This window comes from Silene latifolia, chromosome 2, assembly GCF_048544455.1.
Source record: "Silene latifolia isolate original U9 population chromosome 2, ASM4854445v1, whole genome shotgun sequence".
NCBI classification, from domain to species: Eukaryota; Viridiplantae; Streptophyta; class Magnoliopsida; order Caryophyllales; family Caryophyllaceae; genus Silene; species Silene latifolia.
The window spans coordinates 103,992,609-104,012,399 of NC_133527.1; the positions used below are offsets into that span (position 1 = coordinate 103,992,609).

Genomic DNA, 19,791 nt, shown 5'->3' on the forward strand with positions numbered 1-19,791 from the left:
TGGGAGGTATTTTAAAGCCTTTCGTTATTTCTTTACATTTTCGAAACAAATATATTAGTCACCAACACAAAGTCATCCTTGGTTCTACATAACATGCCGGATTTTAACCCGGGTAGGATGATGAGTATCGACTAATTATAGTCAAATGAACTTAAAACAATTAGTTCATAATTATTTTCAAAACTATTCATGTCAAGCTTGTCAAGTCGAACCCGACACCGAATATTATCAAAGTAATGATGATTATTCGAGTCTAGTTCTTCAAATTAACAAATACGGTCTAAATGACCCTTTCAAACCATATCGGGTTCAAATACCCATTTCTCAACACGTTTTATAACATTTTCAAAAGGTCAGAACACGGCATACAACCGTAGGCTGACCCGCGCCTCAAGCAGGCCTTTTCCTACCCATTTTCAGAATCAGGGGAGGCCCCTTTACACCGCCGACTTGCTCGCGCCTCATGTAGCCGTCTGGTACAGGGCCTGTTCCCTTTCCAGCATTAGTCTAGGATGATCCCGACTCCGGTTAGCCCGGATATAGGACAGATCAGATGACTATTTGCTCATTCAAAATCACATTTGCAAAATGCCTTACTAAGACAAATGGATCACGTTATGTACCCTAAACCTAATACGGTAAATGGATGTTTAATTTCCGTCTTGCATGCAAATCAATCATTAATCCAACCCGGCATCTTATACTTGATACTTGGATTAAATCAACCGACTTAGAAAGCTCTCACATGTTAGGTTTAAATTATTGGATGCGCATTCATGCATTTAAACCATTTTATCAACTTTTGTATTCAACCAACCAAGATCGATCAGTAGAGGCCGCTACCGCGGGCGGGATTGGGTGTCTGATTAAAGGGCTTCCCAATTCGTACATTCACCTCTTACTCAGAAACTTTGGATAGTGGACGACCTTATCCAGGGCGTACAAGAGTCATTCTAGAGATAGGATGCTAAAGAGGGACGATTTCCTTATCTTTAGTACCAATGTCAAACGCTGCTTTGTGCTTCGATTTGACCGAGGTATAAAGTGGATTTCGAACGGGTTACAAGCATCCCAGAAATGCTTGGTGGCGACTCCGAACATCTCTAATCGTTTCGATATCCTTACCGAGATGAAACCGACCGATCTAAAACAATCCGGTCGAAAGCATTTTTACGCCGCCGAGCGTGGCTTTCAAAAGACCGCTGCCATTGTCCACAGATCGGCTGGGCATACGAAGGTGGGCCATGTCCACAGGTTTCACGATATTGCGATATATAATTCCCCGCTGAACTCACGTTACTCGATCGAGTAAACAACTTACTCGATCGAGTGGCCTCTACTCGATCGAGTGACTAAGCTACTCGATCGAGTAGCCTCCGATAGATCAAGTAACCAAAACTTCAAAGGGTTACAACATCATAAGGTTAACTCGTAAGGTTTCTGAAGGTTTAGATAAGTGCAACAGGAGTTGAAATATTGGGATGCCATTTTTGTGATCAATTAAAGGGAAAATGATAATGACAATCCAAGAAAGAAATTACTTAAAGCAAAGAACATCAACATAGCATTTCTTTTTTGATTGCAGAATTATGGTCATTTTATTTGCTCCATATCTTGAGTTTTACTTGGTCAAAAATTATGTTCTTTATATGTATAAAATCTTGAGAATGTCATCTTTCTCATGGACTTGGAATGGTCAAGTTTCACCGTGTGGATTTTCCTCAGTAAGCTCTCAAAGACTGGCACGATTTTCTTGTTTCAGTTGCAGCAGTCCTGACCTGTCAGTACTAAACGGATCATATCTCCCAAACTAAGAAACACCTTGGGGTAATTGTTTTTGGAGGTGGTAGCTAACTCAATTAGCTTTCTTTTGGTATATGGCTCATACATTGTTTCAACTCTAGCAGTGAGATATGACACCTCAAAGTTCCTGGTGGAACACGGCTGAATGTTGATCATTGCAGGCCTGACCTGCTAGTACTCAAGCGATCATATCTCGAGATTCAGCTAATGTTTTCAACTGATTCTTGTTTGAGGTCAAAGCTAACTCGTTTAGCTTTCATTTGGTACCTATGGGGCATTCTAATTCATCCTAAGGAGCGAGATATAGAATCTGCAAGATAGGTCTGATTCCAGAATGCTTTTGGAACGACCTGACTGACACTTGTATGCAACAAGGGCTTTTCAGACTATCTTTTAAGCCTTAAGGTGCACATTCAAGGATGGTAAATGATCACATGATGACCCTATGAAGGTATGAATCAAAGGTTAGGTGAAAGAAGGCCTTTTTGAAGTGATAAATGCAACCAACATAACCTGAGCATGTGAAAGTGACATCATAGTGGTCCTGTTTTTGGACTGTTGCTCCTCCTTCTACTACTACAGCTGCACCTGTCCTTGACCTCGACAAATACTGATTCCTACACCTCATTTCAGAGACCTTGAGCTGCCAAATAAAGCTAACCAACTATCCTACACTGGAGGACAAAAGAGGAGGCCTTGAAGCAACCAATAACAACTCACCTTGCTCTCCAAGATTTATCTTTATTGTTAGTTTATTAACACATTGTACTAGTTAGTTCTCAACCCTTGGATGGTTCTTATCTTGCTTAGGATTTCGGTTTTATTTGCCTATATAAAGGCTTCACCATCGATTGTAAAGCATAGAATTGGATGAATTAAAAAACCTTGCTTTGTGCAAAATCCGTCTTCCTTCTTGGAGCTTACTACCTTTGTGGAGTAACCTTAATCTCGACCTGTGTGGCTAGATTAAGTAGGAAGATTAAGTCTTTCATATCTTTACATTTACTTGTTCTTTAAAATCAGAAAATCCGTCTCACAAAAACAATCTTCTCCTTGTTTGTTTATTGTTCTTATGGACAAAAACTTCAGTTTCTATTGTTCATATTTATTCTGAATTTAATCCAATCAAATCATCGTAAGTTGCAGATTATATGCTCCAAATTGGTAATCAGAGCCTAGGTTACTTAATTGAGTGATTTTAAACACAAAAAAATCATTACGTTGTTCAAATAGCATCCCTGATATCCTGATTTTTGTAAACTCTGTTTCTGAAATTTTGTTCCATTTCTTTACTCACAACAAAAATAGCCTTCATTTTCTTAGAATAACATCAAAGTTCGTAGCTTTACATAACAAATACCCTTCCTTTTTCTTTAAGCAATGAAGTCTTCAATATTTCTTGATTATGTTCATGAGGAGGGTAATGCTTGGTTCCATCCCGAGCTTCCCCCTGTTTTTGACGATGAAGTGAATGATGGGTGTGAAGTCCATACATCATTAATGAATGACGAAAAAGTCTCATGTGATGTAGATATAGTGAAAGGAACAGTTCTAGAGACCGCTCCACGAATTATTTCTCATGATGTTCATGTTGTTCTCTTGAACCATATGAATATGCTCTTGAGCCAGAAGTTGGGTAACCCTTTGAGCTTTGATTTGGGCTTGTCCTTGACCATATTTAATAGCGAAGTCATGTTGGGTGCATACAAGAAGGGGCAAGAAGATGGTCCTTACATCGTCACATGTTCAGAATTTCAAAGTATGCTCTTTTATTGTGCCCTTTATTCTGATTTTAAAATGAACTCTAAGGGAGATAAAATCCATGACATATTCACCCCGCACTTTCATTACTACATGCTGTTAAGGTTGATGATAAGCTTAGATGGTGGTCTATACTTATTTATTTGGAGGGGTGATGTGTTGAAGCTTAACATGTATAATCTGTCTCGTGGAATGAAATGGTTGTGCTTTATGGATGTAGGATGCGTGGAACTTGCTTATTTAAGGTTTGATGAGTTAGGAATGTTGTTATTAAGTCCTAAGTTGTTTGTGCTCTCAAACTTCATATTGGGTTATGGATTAGAAATGAATCAAGTTAATTTTTCTTGTTTTAATTTTTACATTCTGGTCTTGGGAAGTACTATTGATTCTTCTTATGCTAAGGCTTTCTTAAGAAGTTGCCATGTTAATAGAATTAAGAGCTATGCTAAATCCTTCACCAAGACTAGTGGTAAACTTATGGCAATAATATATGAGTTTAAGGGCAAGTTCGGTGGTGTCTTGATGGATTCTAGAGGTGCTACCTTAATGAATCCCGAAAGGGAAATAGTTTCTGAAATGTACCACATGAGCGAGCTGTCACTTGGTATTAGTGAAACTATCCAGAGGCGTGAATCAGACCACATGGCTGAAGACTATGATGAGAAATACTTGAGTTTTTACTTCTTGATGAATAACTCATATTGTGAAGCTTATAATGAGTTTGGAAATATGTTGTTGAACACATTAGCCTTGCAACTGAGTGTGAATGTCAATGACAATAAATTAAGGTCATATTTAGGGAGCTATAATCTCTACAATGGAAATGATAAGTTCAACCAGAAGAGAGGAGACTGGGTGCAACTGTGGCCCTTGAACATGAGCACCAAGCATGGGTGTGAGCATTTGGAGATGAGTGCTTTATATCCTGGTCTGAAGAATGTCCAAAACTACCAAGTAAATCACCATGTTCTAATCTTTAATCTGGTAGGATTCCCTAGCTGGTCACTCCTTAAGCATTCAAGTCAAGAGTAAGACAGGTACTGGTAGGCTGAACTCCCAAGGCATAGTGCTGGAGGTTTTTGCCTCTATTTGGCCACAATTTGAGGTCAAATTCTTTGAACTTGGGGGGTTTGAAGCAGGAGCTAAGGGATTTGATCAATCGGAATTTGAGGCAAATTCTTTTGAAGAAAGGAAATTTGCAACAGGAGTTGAAATATGGGGATGCCATTTTTGTGATCAATTAAAGGGAAAATGATAATGACAATCCAAGAAAGAAATTACTTAAAGCAAAGAACATCAACATAGCATTTCTGTTTTGATTGCAGAATTATGGTCATTTTGTTTGCTCCATATCTTGAGTTTTACTTGGTCAAAAATTATGTTCTTTATATGTATAAAATCTTGAGAATGTCATCTTTCTCATGGACTTGGAATGGTCAAGTTTCACCGTGTGGATTTTCCTAAGTAAGCTCTCAAAGACTGGCACGATTTCTTGTTTCAGTTGCAGCAGTTCTGACCTGTCAGTACTAAACGGATCATATCTCCCAAACGAAGAAACACCTTGGGGTAATTGTTTTTGGAGGTGGTAGCTAACTCAATTATCTTTCTTTTGGTATATGGCTCATACATTGGTTAAACCCTAGCAGAGAGATATGACACCTCAAAGTTCCTGCTGGAACACGGCTGAATGCTGATCATTGCAGGCCTGACCTGCTAGTACTCAAGCGATCATATCTCGAGATTCAGCTAATGTATTCAACTGATTCTTGTTTGAGGTGAAAGCTAACTCGTTTAGCTTTCATTTGGTACCTATGGGGCATTCTAATTCATCCTAAGGAGCGAGATATGGAATCTGCAAGATAGGTCTGATTCCAGAATGCTTTTGGAACGACTTGACTGACACTTGTATGCAACAAGGGCTTTTCAGACTATCTTTTAAGCCTTAAGGTGCACATTCAAGGATGGTAAATGATCACATGATGACCCTATGAAGGTATGAATCAAAGGTTATGTGAAAGAAGGCCTTTTTGAAGTGATAAATGCAACCAACATAACCTGAGCATGTGAAAGCGACATCATAGTGGTCCTGTTTTTGGACTGTTGCTCCTCCTTCTACTACTACAGCTGCACCTGTCCTTGACCTCGACAAATACTGATTCCTACACCTCATTTCAGAGACCTTGAGCTGCCAAATAAAGCTCACCAACTATCCTACACTGGAGGACAAAAGAGGAGGCCTTGAAGCAACCAATAACAACTCACCTTGCTCTCCAAGATTTATCTTTATTGTTAGTTTATTAACACATTGTACTAGTTAGTTCTCAACCCTTGGATGGTTCTTATCTTGCTTAGGATTTCGGTTTTATTTGCCTATATAAAGGCTTCACCATCGATTGTAAAGCATAGAATTGGATGAATGAAAAAACCTTGCTTTGTGCAAAACCCGTCTTCCTTCGTGGAGCTTACTACCTTTGTGGAGTAACCTTAATCTCGACCTGTGTGGCTAGATTAAGTAGGAAGATTAAGTCTTTCATATCTTTACATTTACTTGTTCTTTAAAATCAGAAAATCCGTCTCACAAAAACAATCTTCTCCTTGTTTGTTTATTGTTCTTATGGACAAAAACTTCAGTTTCTATTGTTCATATTTATTCTGAATTTAATCCACTCAAATCATCGTAAGTTGCAAATTATATGCTCCAATAAGTGTCTAAAGTCGGTCAACGACGGTCAACCGGTCTCTAAAAGGACGGGTATTACAGTCTTCCCTCCTTAAAAACAACTTCGTCCCCGAAGTTCAACTCAACCTTCCCTACGACACAAGACAGAAAGGAACTAAGGCAACATACAACTATCCATTCTGACAAGGACAAATACAACCGTTCATGAATACCACCCCGATATGAATGCTCATCAACCATCATCATCATCATCTACCGTAGCACACATCACTCAACAAGACTTCCTATCAAATCGTCAAACGTACATTATACACGAGAACAAACCAGCACACCCGTTACTTCTACTTATCTCATATCATTACTCAAGTAGCGACTATCTGTTTATTCCTCCATCAACTAATTGTCAACAACCATTAGTTATCAATCACCCAAGAGCAGTAAATTATCGATCACTTATACAACAAACAAAATAGCATTCATTTAAATTAATGCCTTTAAGTCATTCATGTTACTCAACAATGCAATAACACTTCAACTACTTGATAACTTTGCTAACAATTACTCGGAAACGAAATACAACAGTATGATGAATTTAATCAACAATTGCCAACAATTATTCAACAATCACTAACAATTACTCCAACAATTACTCAAAATACTATAAGATTGTCATAATTTTGTCATTTTCTCATGCGGCATTACTCTTCCCCTCTTAAAAGGAACTTCGTCCCCGAAGTTCACCTTCAATACAAACAACAATCAATACACGCGGCGATAACTTTTATTCCATATTGACATTACAAACATATTATACTATGAGACTCGCACCAAAGATGGTACTTCATCGACATTAGACATATATGACTTTTGCACATTATGACCACACGAAAAGTGAACAACACAATTACCCATTCCGTCATCCCATTGTTATACACAAACATCGATTAATTCCTTACGTGACATTACAAAAACATGCAACATGAATTATAACCACCATTTAACATGTTACTTCCCGCAATTCAATTTGGCATCCAAAAAGCGTGGAAGCACAAAACCATGATTACATCGTATAAACCGTACTTGAAACACGACAATGTCATTACTAACAATAGTAAAGGAACATATTATCAACAAAGTACACAAGCATGAAGGCCAGAACAATTTTAGTGACAGGCTAGTCGTGTACCTACCAAAAATAACCAACTGGTCACTAACTAATATAGCTAGGAAAGTTGGGTCGATCTCAACAGGGAGGCAAGATATCTGTTAAGGGTCCGTCTATTTGGTCACAAATGGGGGTTTGAATTTTGGTTATCTAAACTAATAAAAGCTTAAAGGAAAGAGCGATAAAGAGAGAGCAATAAAAGACTGTAATTATAATAAAGATGATCAAGTGAGAGAGAACATGTCAGGATTTCGGTTCACCATGGTAGTCTATCGACTCAACTGCAAATAGCGTAGATAATCTACTGTGAGACGGATACAGGAAAGGTCCTTCCGGTCCACTTTTTATCCTAGATTTCCACTAACTTAACTTCCGTCCTCGCAAGGGTAGTCTACTGTTCACAGCAGGTCTATTTAGTACAATCTTCCGATCCAGGAGTAAATTTAACCAGATTAAAAGTAACTTAGAAGCGTGCACTCAACTAAGTCAGTATTATAATTAAATTGCCATGGGTACAGATTCTCACAAATAAATCATCTAGCCTATTCGCTACATCATCACAATCCTACCATGGATTCCCTAATCCCAACATGGAAGGATTTAGCTACTCATATTACTAATGTTGTCAATAATAATAATGATGAATAAACTAATGAAAGACATGATGCAATAATAGTAATTAAGCATAAACTAATTAGGGCAGAAATTAAACAACAGAGAAATAAGAAACTAAAGCAATAAATAATGAGATTAAGATTAATAAGAAAGGGAGATTACAATCACAAGTGATCCGGCGTAAAGAACAAACCAAAATCCAAGCAAGAGATTGAAGAGCAAAGTTACAGTAGAAAGTATTAGAGAGAAATTAAGAGAGTAAAGTGGCGTTCTAAAGATGAGTCAAAACGTAATTAATAACCTAATTAGCAAGGCTTAAATAGACAAAACAAAGTCCATCACGAAATAACATAACACGGGTTAATTAAGCCCGTCTAAAATCCAAAACCTCTCGATCGAGTAATATAAAAGCACTCGATCGAGGTCTTTAGCAGCTAATCCTCTCGATCGAGTAAAAAGATCACTTCATCGAGGAAACCCAATATCCAGCATTTCGATCGAGCACAGCAAATCACTCGATCGAACTCTTCAACTCACAAAACAACTTGATCGATGCAAAAGACCTCTCGATCGAGTGTTCTTCCTCCAAGTCAGCTTCAAACTCGTCTTGACTGCTCCGTTGACCACCCTTCCACGTAAATCCAGGCATAATCTCGCTTTAACATTCCCGTCTCCTCAATATGCATGCAAAATAGGACGAAAAGAGTACGGTTTCACCACTTACAGGTTCATTTCTGCAATTCAGACAAAACAAACCAAATTAGTGAATTCGGGGCATATTGCAATACAAAACAGTACAAAAGTCCATAGAAATACGTGCAAAATAAGACTAAAAAGGCTATATAAAATGCACGTATCAAATCTCCCCAAACCGAACCTTTACTCGTCCTCGAGTAAACTAAATGCAAACTAATGGGACGAAAATGAAAACTCAGAGCTAGCTATAACTTGTCTACTTGAACCAATTTAATGTAACCGAAATCAACAGTCATAGCTACAGCAGTCAATACGCAACCGAATTATAAGATGTCCAGAAATAAAGCTGATCTATCGACCTTGCAAGACCAACAAAATCGGACTCTCGCGTGGTCACTCTTCTCTCATGAAGCAAAGGGTGAATTATATATGTATAAGAGAGAAGGAGAAACAGTCACTTACCTAAAGTGCGACCTACATAACATGCATGTAACAAAAATTACAGACGATTCAAGTACTATGCACACACTCCAACCGACAATGTCCGTCACAGCCGAGGGCTTACAAATGATATGGGAAAGCGAGGTTCAGGTAAGAAAGGCAAAACAAATTATGGGAATGTGAAGTTAAAGCGTCAAGCTAGCTCCTAAATAAGACCATATAAACCCTTCCGAATCTCAACTGACTAGAAATAAAGCACAGGTGCCCTTCATGGAACACAACTAACTTACCAAATACACTATCTCCTCAAAAATATATGAATAAGAACAGACGAGTGAGACCGTCACAAACTTTCCTTTTTTAATACGGGCCTAATTAAGCAGACAACACAAATCAATTTATTTCTAACTTTTCTTTCTTTTTTTTTCTTCTCTCGTGAATTCCAACTCTTTTTTTCATTTTTTTCCTTTTTCATGTCTTTTTTTTTTCATTTTCTTCCTTTCTCATTCCTCTACCAGCTCCAACAATACACACGGGCCAAACTCGCAAATGGATCAACATACCACAAAAGACACACTAAACTAGCTTGACTGGGCAGGCTTAGTTTTGGATGTAGCTAATGGGTAAAAAAGGCTAAATTTGGCTTAAGTGGAGCTAAATGGGTGAAAATTGTAAGAAAGGGAAATTTGCAATCACCTCCCTGCATGTGACTCGACCACAAACCCGAATGTATGCAATTGGTCAGAAATCGAATGTCATAAATGTGCAAAAACGATGAACATGCTATGCAAGGAGTACTACTCTCAATTCCTATGTAAACCGATCATGAATGTCACCAGTTATAGGCTCTAAAACTCAGAATTTATAGAGTAGGTTGCCAATTTATTAGGTCAAGTCTACACAGTCAGCTTAATTTGAACAAAAACTCGTAGATTATGCGTAAGACTCAGCTATTAACTGTCAATAAAAGTGCAAGGTTCAAGTAAAAATGACAAGTTACAGTGCAATATCATCACGAAAATCAACCGTTCCGACTCAACCTATATGCAAAATGAAACGTGAATATTTTATTAATTTTTTAAAATTTTCTAATTGTTTTGATTTTTTTTTTTTTGAAATAAATGAAAACAATACAAGCGAAAAATAGAAACGTGAATGCAGAAGCAAATGCAAATGCAGACTCAAAGGATGCATTACCCTCCCCAAACCAAAACGGACAACGCCCTCGTTGTCCTCCAGCATACACCAGCAGATATACACGGGGGAACGGGAAAAATACAACCAATAAATGAATGAAAAACAAGAAATGAAAAGAAGACAAAAAGAAATAAAAGAGCAAGAATGTACATACAAAACACGAACTTCCCCAAACCAGCCTGAAAACTGGGGAAGTGAGTAGACTAGTAGCTACTCGTCAGCCTCGTCCGTCATGTCCTCCACCGTAAAGTCCGGGTCTCTCTCTCCTGCTCCCTCCTCCTCGCCTCCTCAGCCTGAGTCCTCGCCTCCTCCTCAACTGTGCCCTCCTCCTCGTCACTGGCTGGCTCTGGGTACCCCTCAGCTGGGTACCGGTAGAAAGACGGGTGTGGCCAACCCTCAGGAACTGGACGTCGTCGCCTCATGTGATACTCGTTTTGAACAGCGGGGGCCCACGGAGGCGCTTGGAAGGAAAAGAGAAACAAGCGTTTGCATTTTTGTATGGAGTCGCCACCAATTTTTATGGGAAATTGGAACCGTTCGAATACCTCGTGTCATGTCAAGACACAAAGTAGAGACATGAACACTAAGCAATCGTTACCCTCAGCATTCTATGTCTAGAATGACTCTCGTGGATGCCAATGAACACGGGTGTTCACAGATATCTGGAGTAAGGGGTGAGGGTACGTATTAGGAAGCTCTTTTGATCAAACACCTAATCCCGCCCGCCTCAATAGCGGCCTCTACTCATGATTAGGGAAGTTATTTGTACTTGATATATCGTCGGCTATATGCATGCAATGCAACATCCAAGTTTTAGTCCTTACATGTGAAAATTAACTAAGTCGGTTGACAATTAATTTAGCAAACAATTGGGTCGAAGTTGAATTTAAGGTTGATTTACATGTGAAAACATACAAATGCGATAAGAAATAATGATAAATACAATAAATAAAATTACAACAAAAATTGCAATAATTACAAAGGATTAGGCGATTTATGTCGAAAATACCATTAAAACGGATAATTTGAGAAAACGAAAAGAAGAAAGAATAACGACAAAACAGAAAGCGATAATACGAATAATAGTCAATTAAACGTAGACTAATTAAACTAGGTCAAGGCAAAAACGGAGTTCAGAGACAGAATTCAACCCGGAACAGGCGGAGCAGAGCTGCGTCCTTTGGAATAGGCGCAGCAGACGCTGCGTCTGTTCCTGGCCTGAATTCTGGATGTGAAGCCGAAATTGCGTGTTGTTAATATTCATTGATGAATTTAATGACCGATTTAAATTATTTACTCGGATGGAAGTGATTAATAGGGTTATTTACATATGAATGGGTCATAGAAATAGCAAAACATGGATAAGACGGAATTAAACGAATTAATATGGATTAATTACAGGAGTGAAAGATATTAACAAATGAAACAAATTAAATCAATTAATTAGGTTAAACACAATGGATTAATGACGAATATGACAATAGACAGATGAAAACTATATCAAAGACGAATTCCAGAAACCCAATATTGATGAATTGAATCTCTATAACCCGGAAATGAATTTAATGACGAAAACCCGCAAATATTGGATTATTTGGGATTTAAGTCGGATTTGTGATGATTAAAACATATTAATGATGATGATTATAATATACATGTGAATTATATGCTATCACGATGAAGAATTAAAAAAACAAACGAAACAAATAGACACGACGAATTACAGAGGACGAACGAAGAAGAAAGGAAGCGAGAATCATGCGGCCTCACGAAGAGGCACAAAGCAGTAATGCGCTCCTTCAAGAGGCGCAGGCGATTCTTGCGTCCTTTCTCGACAGTTTGTCTACTGGAAATCCGTAAAAAGAGATTTTAAAGCACGGTCTAGAAATCGGTTTTAATTGGTATTTTCGACATAAACCTTACAATTGATGATACAATAATTAAAATACAATAAATAAAAGAGAGATTATACACCCTCAGACTTACATGTTGACGAAACGAGAAGGACTAAGATATCGATTAGTGATGCTCGACGCGAATGCAAAGAAAGTGCCCTCGTAAGAGGAAAACGATTAGATTAATTAAGTTGATTGATTGTGGAGTTGGTCAAATTGGTCGGTCATGCAACGGAGAGGCTGGTACCCGGAAAGATCCGAGCTTACGTGGTCGAAAGTTCAAGCACGTAGGCGCAAATTAGTAAGAACAAAGTCTAGAATGCAAAGGGAGAAGAGAAGGGCGGACACTCGCGTGAGAAATATGAGGAGAGAAGGCTCCTATTTATACTAATCACGTGGAGGAATTAGGGTTTCGGAGACTCTTTGGAAGTGAATCTCGGAAAGATATGAAAAAGATACGAGAAATACGTAGAAATGGGCCTGGGAAGAGGCGCAGCAGCCACTGCGTCTCTTGGAAGAGGCGCAGCACCTGCTGCGTCTGTTCCCAAGGGGTTTCCTTCTGCGGAAGAAAGATTTCCGTGTTTGAGTTATGGTAGGACGGAAATAATTCAGTTTTCTTTAATATCTTATGTGAATATTACGGGAAATTGTTTACCAAAAGATAAAAAATTAAGAAATATGGAATAGAAATATCCGGAACATTCCAGAACATTTTGACTCGGGATTTAACGGTTATCAGAAAATGGAGACGGTTTTAGGCCCGGACTCCAAATGTACTCTAATTACTGTCAAAACGACCGTATCGGCACGTAGATGACAACTAAGAGGTAGATATTAATATTTGAGCAAGTGACAACCACTTTCACACCCACCCACAACAAGAAAATGAACCCATTCAAAATGTGATTCTCCAAATGATGGGAGATCAATAAAACTTCTTCAAAAAAATGCTAGAGGAGAGCTAAAATAGGGACAATGTTCTTCAAGGCATTGTTACCCAAGGTGAGGAGTTGGAGATTCAAATTGCCTAAATGAAGGAAGCCCAAATAACTACCCTTCACCATTCCTTAGATCATGAATGCGAGTTTGAAGGAGTTGCCTTTGATGGCAAGTGGGAAGAGCCAATTGATGTGACCATAATTTGAGCACTTTTAGTCCCCGAATTAGCCTTGTTCCCATGCTTTTTAGTGCATATTTGGTTCATTTATTGTATTTAGTCCTTTATTTTGCATATTATTTGAGGTTTTGTTTCCTTGGTAGGAAAGGAGTGTAAACCTTGCATTTTCTTGGCAAAATGAAGCTAAATTGATCGAATTAAATGACCAAGCATCAAAGACAAGATAAGACTAGAAGGCCTTTGTACATATTATAGTAGATGGGCAATGATGAGAAAAGATCCTTGCATCCCCGAGGAAACCCTCAAGGATTTTATGAAGAGAAAGGAAGAAAAAAAAGAAAGGAAGAAGCTGTAAGACAATCCGAGCGGATTGCCCACAATCCGCCCATCCAAGAGGAGCAATCCGAGCGTCTTCCTGAGCTGGACGCCCGTCCAGAACCACCACAATCCGCCCGTCCACCCCAAGAATCCGCTCGTCCAAAAGACCCACAATCCGCCCGTCCCGTGCTCTGGACGCTCGAATTGTGTGTCAGCCATTTCGTCTTCTACATGTTTTATGAAGGATGCGCATATTTTCCAAAGACCGTTGAAAAAGAGACCGGAGTCTCCCTTGAGACCGGCGATTCCTCAAGGACTTAATCGTCATTTAAGCCCTTAGTAACCCTAATTTATGTACCTAATCCCCACTATAAATACCCCATTAGGCTAATTAGATGAGCATGTTCTTCTTAGCAATCTCTAGTGTAGTATATATTAATCAAATCTCTCTTTAATCTTGTAATCAACATTTAATCAAGTTTTAATACAAATCTCATTTCCTTAATATCTCTTTTGTTCATCTTTCATTTTAGGTAATTGAAGACTTATTGGGTTATTATTGGGAGATTGACAACTAGTGCATATTTGGGTCATTTATTGTCTTTAGTCCTTTGTTTTGCATATTCTTTGAGGTTTTGTTTCCTTGGAAGGAAAGGAGTGCAAACCTTGCATTTTCATGGCAAAATGAAGCTAAATTGATCGAATTAAATGACCAAGCATCAAAGACAAGACAAGACTAGAAGGCCTTTGTACATACTATAGTTGGGCAATGATGAGAAAAGATCCTTGCATCCCTGAGGAAATCCTCAAGGATTTTATGAAGAGAAAGGAAGAAAAGAAGAAAGGAAGAAGCTGTAAGACAATCCGAGCGGATTGCCCACAATCCGCCCGTCCAAGAGGAGCAATCCGAGCGTCTTCCCCAGCTGGACGCCCGTCCAGAACCACCATAATCCACCCGTCCACCCCAAGAATCCACTCGTCCAAAACACCCACAATCCGCCCGTCCCGTGCTCTGGACGCTCGGATTGTGTGTCAGCCATTTCGTCTTCTACATGTTTTATGAAGGATGCGCATATTTTCCAAAAACAAGCGAAAAGGAGACCGGAGTCTCCCTTGAGACCGGCGATTCCTCAACGACTTAATCGTCATTTAAGCCCTTAGTAAATCCTAATTTATGTACCTAATCCCCACTATAAATACCCCATTAGGCTAATTAGATGATCATGTTCTTCTTAGCAATCTCTAGTGTAGTACTCCCTCCATACCACACCAATGGTAACATGAACCCACTTTTTGTGAGGATAAAAGTGGGTCCATGTTACCATTGGTGTGGTATGGAGGGAGTATATATTAATCAAATCTCTTTTTAATCTAGTACTCAACATTTAATCAAGTTTTAATACAAATCTCATTTCCTTAATCTCTCTTTTGTTCATCTTTCATTTTGGGTAATTGAAGACTAATTGGGTTATTATTGGGAGATTGACAACCTTCCAATCAATCATCAAATACTTCTATTATTCTTTGCTTTATTATTGGAATCATTAGTGGGTATAATTCTCTTAATCCCTTTTTAATTATTGTTAATTATTTTCATTCATTCATTCATCATGTTTTACGTTGGTGGTATGATTGACAACCTTGCTAGCATGCTCAACATAATAATGAGTGAGTAGTTTCCTTAGCTAGGGTTAATGGGTAATTAGGGGAAACCAACATGGGGGATGATTCATGCTTAAATTAATATGTTTTCATAGTTTATTTGCTTGCTTGTTGTGATCTCAACTTATGCACATGTTATGTTTGATGAAATGCGAGCCTATGAATCCTTGCATTTTTTACCCATCACCTATCTTTTCAATGAGACTTGTAAGACATAAACTAACTCGACTCTCATTAGACCATGCATATAGTTGAGTAAGGAAGATTAAGTCGAATTGTAGGTGTTGTACAATCTAATCGATTCGGCTCCGGGACCCAAACTTTCCTAGGATTGTAAGATATAAACCAACTCGATCCATCACAACAATAATTGCTTGCTTATAATTTGAGAATATGTTTGGATGATCAATTCCCATGAATCCCCTATGACCCCATGACACCCTAGTTCCTTTTATCAATTGTTTACACCCCTTTTTAATCATCTTGCTTGTTTACTTTCATTGCTATTTTAGTTTAGTGATCTGCTACTTCAAACCCCAAATTGTGACACCCTTAGACACCGCTAGTTGCAATTGAAAATCTCATCTCAATTCCCATCCCGTGGGATCCGACCTATACTTGCCTCTTTACTAATTGTAGAGTTGTTTGTGGAGTTATAAATTGTGTTTTGGTCTAGGTGCTCCTAACGACAAGTACCGAAAACTAAACCTCCAAGTGAGCCCGACCAAAAATGACGCCGTTGCCGGGGACGGTGTTAACTTGATTTAGATTTTCTTATATTGTTATTAGTTGTGTCTTTCTTTGCCTTGGGGAAGTAAAACTCCTCAAGGTTTGTTCTAATTATTTTCGAGTTATTTGATATTTTGCATGTCTAGAAGATCACAAGGTAACTTGTTACCCTTTGATCACGAAATTGAAAGGACTTTGACAAACAATAGAAGACTTTCTAGGAGAACTTTGAGAGGTATTGGTGAGGTTTTATATATTCAACCAAACACTATTGAGTTCGTCAACCCTTTTGCAAGAGAAGGTGAGGAGAACCCAACACAAAATCCAACACAAAATCAACCCACAATGCCTAAATTTTCATCACATTCCGTACCAACCGAGGAGAACCTACCCAATGGTACTCCCACACCACAACACATAACCGGAAATTTTATTACCAAATCCGCATTTATCCAATTAGTCGAAAGAAGCCAATTTGGGGGGATGCCTAGTGAAGACCCTCACTCTCACATGGAGACTTTTTGTGACTATTGTGATGCGATTCCTCAAACCGGTGTAACTCAAGACCAAATTCGATGGGTCTTATTACCTTTTTCTCTAATTGGCACCGCGAAACAATGGTTGAAAGGCCTTGATAAGGCTACTCTCGGAATTGACTCTTGGAAGAAGTTGGCTCTAGCTTTCTACAAAAAGTTCTATCCACCGGAAAAGACTAATATGCTAAGAGCTCAAATTACGGGCTTTAAGCAAAGAGATGAAGAATCTTTGTATGAAGCTTGGGAGCGATTCAAGGGAATTTGTCGCTCATGTCCTCATCATGGACTTAGCGAGTGGTTCTTGGTACAACAATTTTGGAATGGTCTTTATGAAGACTCAAGAAACATTATCAACATGGGATCAAATGGAATGTTCACCGAAGTTGACGACAATCAAACTTGGAACAAGATTGAGGAAATGGCGGTCCATAACTCACAATATAGTAGACCTCACAAGGCTACTAGAGGAGGAAAGCATGAAGTTGACTCTATTACTCAATTGGATGCTCAACTTAGTGCTCACATTGATACCATCAATTTGAAGTTCGAAAAAGCTATGGCTAGACTTGAAGAAGCCTCAAAATCACCAAAGCACCATGTTAATGCCATGACGGCATCTTCATCAATCCCAAGTGGGATATGTGATAATTGTGGAACTTTGGGACATGACCAAAGTGAATGTAGGGGAACAAATGAACAAGTGAATGCTTTTCAAGCATACAAGAGTGGTACCCCTTATTCAAATTATTACAATAAAAACACCAAATTCCACCCAAATCTCTCATACAAAAGCCAAAATGTTCAAAACCCTCAACCAACATACACCCCACCTCCCATGAGAAACCAAAATCAAAGACCCTTATACAACCAAAACCAAGGTTACCAAAATCAAACTCCATACAATCAACAAAATGACCAAGGTTTTGATGTTCAAAAAGCGGTCCTCCAAATCAAAAGAATCAACAAGAGTTTTACACTCAAATGCAAAAGGATAGTCAAGCAAAGGAAATCACCATCAACAACATCCTAGCCCACACCAAAATGTTGGAAACCCAATTGACTCAACAAGCATCCTCAAGCTCCCAAAGGCAAAAGGGGCAATTACCACCTCAAAGTAATCCCCCGCGCGAGACATGAAACGGTTAGTGCCATTCACTTGAGGAGTGGTACGAGGTATGAAGCATCGAAGAAGCAAGTTGAGGATGAAGTTGTGGAAGCTAGTGACAAAGAAGAAGTTATGCAAAACTCCAAGGATGGAGAACCATCAAAAGAAGAAGTTTCAAAGAAAAATGAAGACAAGGCCAAGGAGAAAGAACCCATTGTGATTAGACTTCCTTTTCCAAGTCGTCAAGCCAAGCCTAAATTTGATGACCAACTGGGAAAATTTATGGAGATTGTGAAGAATTTGGAAGTCTCGATTCCTTTCACGGAATTAATCAATCACGTGCCGGCCTATGCAAAATACATGAAAGACATCCTTACGAAGAAGAAGTCGATCCGGAAGCTTGAAACTATCGCCTTCACTAAGGTGAGTAGTGCAATACTTCAAGGGAGTTCACCTCCAAAACTTAAAGATCCGGGAAGCTTCTCAATACCGTGTACCATTGGCGACACCACGATCAACAAAGCCTTATGTGATATAGGGGCTAGTGTGAGTGTTATGCCGTCTCGGTAAGTAAAAGGTTAGGGATGGGAGAGCTTAAATGCACTAATATCACACTCCAAATGGCCGATAGATCGACGAAGACACCATTGGGGATATGGGAAGATGTTCCCGTAAGAGTTGGGAAATTTTTCATCCCGGTGGAGTTTGCCATTGTTGACATGGAAGAAGACTCCAATATTCCGATCATTCTAGGTAGACCTTTCTTGCACACCGCGGGTGCGGTGATAGATGTGAAGCATGGAGAGCTCACTCTAAAAGTGGGATATGAGAGCATAACTTTCAATCTTGACAAGAACATGAGAGCTCCCCGTTTGCATGAACCATGTTTTATGGTTGATCATTATAGCCGGAAGGATGATAGGAAGAAGTTGGAATTCCAATGGAAGAAGAAAGTCGATGATGCTCCATTCAAAGAGCAAGTGAATGGTAACAAAGAGAGCTTGAAAAGCTCACCAAAGTCAAGCAATGAAGAGGATGGCCTCATTGGCCAAGACAAGAAAGTGGGAGAGTTGTCTCTATCAACTCAAGAGCTCTTTAGTTATCAAGTAGATGAAGTTTGTGGTCTTTGGGACGATGAGTTTGAAGGGATTATCAATCCCTATATTTGTAATGCTATCGATCAAGACCAACATGAAAGACAACAAGTGCAAAGATCTATTGAAGATCTTTATCATGATAATGAACAAGCTTTTGACTACTTCTTCAAGGTATTGAGTAACATCAACAACACCTTGGACATGCTCTCATGACATCTCACTAAGGATGAGAGTTTGGTGGAGTCCTCTCCAAACCACCATTTGTAAATATTTCTAACTCCCTAACTTGCATTTTAATTTTTACATTGCATTTTTGTCATTTTTGGATTTTATGCCTTGATCAAGATATTTATCATTTCTGAGAGAAGTGAGGGAGGGACTAATGATTTTATTGATGTGTAGTGCTTTAACTTAGTGTCGGGATAGCAATTGCCTAGGCTACTCATGCCTTTATAGTGCCCCTATAATGAAGAATACGGGATTTGAAGAATGAAAATGACATGGGATATGCAAGTGCACGGATGGAACTGAATCCGGGTAGACCAGGAGGAATCCGAGCTACCTGATGGGTAATCCGCTCGTCTTATGGGAATCCGGGCGTCTGTTGAAGAATCCGTCCGTCCAAATGAGCTGCAAAATTGAAAATTTTGGTCTGTTAGAGAATCCGAGCGTCCCAGCTGAGAAGACGCTCGTCTGAAAGAATCCGCTCATCTTTGCAAGAAGACGCTCGTCTTTTTGCCAGTGCAGAATAAGAAAATTCCCTGTAACAGAATCCGCTCATCTTTAAGGAAATCCGCTCGTCCTGAATTGCAGAAATCCGCTCGTTTTCACTGAAAGACACTCGTTTTTAGGCGAGATTTCCTGAACTCAAATTGAGCAGAATCCGAGCGTCCCGAAGGGAATCCGCTCGTCTTCCCCCTGCAGTTTTGAAATTTCGAGTGTTTTAAATACCCCTTCCTACATTCATTCATTCA

The 19,791-nt window shown here is 39.0% G+C and overlaps 1 non-coding gene across 1 annotated transcript; it reads right to left on the bottom strand.

Moving 5' to 3' along the window:
- Positions 1–16,796: 16,796 nt before the first annotated feature.
- Positions 16,797–16,903, bottom strand: LOC141645530 (small nucleolar RNA R71). The gene has a single exon (XR_012545010.1). It is a non-coding gene; the product is annotated as a small nucleolar RNA R71 (small nucleolar RNA).
- Positions 16,904–19,791: the final 2,888 nt, after the last annotated feature.